Here is a 2,940-nt window from a genome sequence, read left to right on the forward strand (position 1 = left end):
CTTCTAGAACATGGACATGGGCCACGGTTATGAAGTCCATCCGTTATGTGGTTTACAATATGACGATTTTTTTGACCTTTTTCCCGTAAAACATTACAATGACTAAAAAAAAAACTCCACATTTATATTTACATTACATGAATGCAGACATTATTCATATGATAGTTGCGACAAAATGCGTAAATGACAAAAAAGGAACAAAGACGTGTAATAATATGGGAGAGTAGCCAAAGTTAAAGTGTTGTGACACAGTCCTAGACGATGATAACTTCTTCTTTAATCTCTTTTTGGCTTTGCTTTTCACCATATCCTTCTATTTCTTCTTCTTTAGTTTTACCCCACAAACCAAGATATAGTCCACACACCAACAACACAGCTCCACCCACACTGCACGAGTTATATATATCCCCAAGTCCAAACACAAACATTTCAAAAGACATAAACATATATATGGTAAGAAAATTATTTATTTGTTTTAATAAAACAAACCTTCCAAGGTATAGTGTTTCCTTAAAAAGGAAAGATGAGACTATGCAAGTAATGATGAGAGCTAAAGGAGTATAGAGTGCAGTGAATACTGGCCCTTTCTTCTCTATTGCCCATACTTGTAACCAATATGTGAGCCCAGTCACCATAATTCCCTATTTAATTGTGTTTTTAAACATTCTTTTAATAAACTTAGAGAAGAATTTTAAATTTAATAGAGATTTAGAATTGGGATTAGGGTAACATACACAATAAGCCATTGAGAGAAGAGGTAAACCGAATTCGATCTTCCATACTGATGGATTTCTGTTCACCGCGACTGCCCAAACTGCGGTTTGTATGCAACTGAATAAGCATTGAAGTGTTACCAATCGCAACTTCGCTGGGTATTCCTTCATCACCTTGCTCTAACAAACACAATCAATCAAAGTTGTTAAAGAATGTATTTCTTTTCTTACATTTTCTTCCTTAAAAAAATTAGTGATGAAAGTATTAACATTCTCAAAATTACCACTAAAATGAGTTTTTGTTCCAAAAATATCATCACTAGTTTTTTTTTTTCAGAATTACCACTAATATATATATTTTTTCGAGAATAGCACAAAACTAAAATTAAACTTTAAATCTTAAAAACTAAATCGTAAACCTTAAAAAATAAATCATAAACGCTAAAAACTAAACCCTAAGCCCAAACCCAAAATTTTAAATTAGAAACCTTTGAAATTTACTTTTAGTGTTTGTGATATTTTTGGATTAAAATGTTTGTATTGAAATTTTTGAAAAAAACGAATGATAATATTTTGAGACAAAAATTCATTTGAGCAGTAGTCTCTATGGACATATATTTGATGTCATACCTATGTCACGTCTATTAATAATGGTGTACTTGTTTTTAGTGTCTACGTACAAGTGACATTATTTATGATTTGATATGAAAATAATTTGTGCTTCCACTCGAATTTTTATTATCCAATATAGACAATACCATTACCAACGATTATGATTTATGAAAGTGTGTAAACGACTAGTCGTTTTTCATATCATGGTGGAGGTCCAATTACGTAACATCGGAGACTTGCTTTTCTCATATATAGATTAAAATGAAATTTTAAAAAATTTAATATTTCAAGAAAGCTTTTTTTTTAAACATAAATCATGTCTAAATTTCTATGAGTCCGTTGAAAAACATCTTCAGAATTTGATATTCTTATATATTTTTTACCAATCTAAAAGTATCTCACATATATTACAAAGAAATATAAACTTTTCTACAAAAGTATGTATTAGTTTTTTTTCCAAATTACTCACAAAAGTATGTATATACATACATATATATTAAAAATTAAAATTAATTGTTGTGATGTATTTAAATTTTAATTTGTATTTTTTAAGGCAAAACATAAATCATGCATTTTTAACATTTTGTTTAACCTTGTATAATATATATTGTTTATATAATATACTTGTGTAATTGCATTAGAAAACGTCATTCCGCTATTATATGAGTTATCAATCAAAATCAAAATCAATCTATATGGAATGGTAACTTCCACGGTAAACAGTAATGAGACTAACAAATTTTAAATCTAGGAAACAAAGGAGTAACGATTAAAAAATTAGGAGGCAACTAGCTAGTGAAGTGATGAAAGTGAGTAAGTGATCAGTGAGTGGCATACCTGCATGATAATCCACAACACCAGCAAGTATTGGCAGCAAGCATTGTGATTGAACCTTTTACAAAATCTTTGGTCGATGGAACGGTGCCGTTTGGTATGGTCTTGCTATTATAGTGGTTGATCAAACTTGGCCCTTTCACAAAAGCAAACACTAACATTCCAACCATCGAACCAATGACTTTGGCCACTCCGTGTGACTTCTTCAACGTCGTCACCGTCTCTAATCTTTTCATGTTACATATAAATTCAAGTTAGATTCATCAGTGCCCTCAAGCTTGAGCAAATTACAACTGAATAATTCTAGATATATTGATTCTAAATCAGTTTTGGATAATTTGATTATATACTGTTTGTTAAACTATACCATATTGAAAATGTAGATGATTCAGTACTTGTATAAAATATAAGTTTCTCTACTGATTAATATAAACTTATGATTCCTCACATGTTTAACATTTTCTAAATATTTTATTCTCGTTCTTGCTTTATACAAATCTTTTTGAGTCAATTTGCTGTTTCTCCTGCTTACTTTTTTCTTATCTTCATGCAGATTTACTTTTACACAAAGCAAAGTAACAACTTGGTCATAAAATATAACCAATCGTTCACACTTTTAATTGACATATGTTATGAAAATTAATCACAAAGTGATATAAAAATTAATACAAAATATATTTTTAATTTTTTTATACCGCTCCTTTTATCCGCTATTTTATATCGCTTTTAATTAGTTACGTACTAATAACTGCTGATTTTATCCCCTAAAAATTGTATCGCT

General features: G+C 29.6%; 1 pseudogene; it reads right to left on the bottom strand.

The window, feature by feature from the left end:
• Positions 1-254: 254 nt before the first annotated feature.
• LOC9330018 lies at positions 255-2,395 on the bottom strand (annotated as a pseudogene).
• Between the last annotated feature and the right edge of the window lie 545 nt (positions 2,396-2,940).

Source organism: Arabidopsis lyrata (assembly GCF_000004255.2).
Source record: "Arabidopsis lyrata subsp. lyrata unplaced genomic scaffold ARALYscaffold_1, whole genome shotgun sequence".
NCBI lineage: Eukaryota > Viridiplantae > Streptophyta > Magnoliopsida > Brassicales > Brassicaceae > Arabidopsis > Arabidopsis lyrata.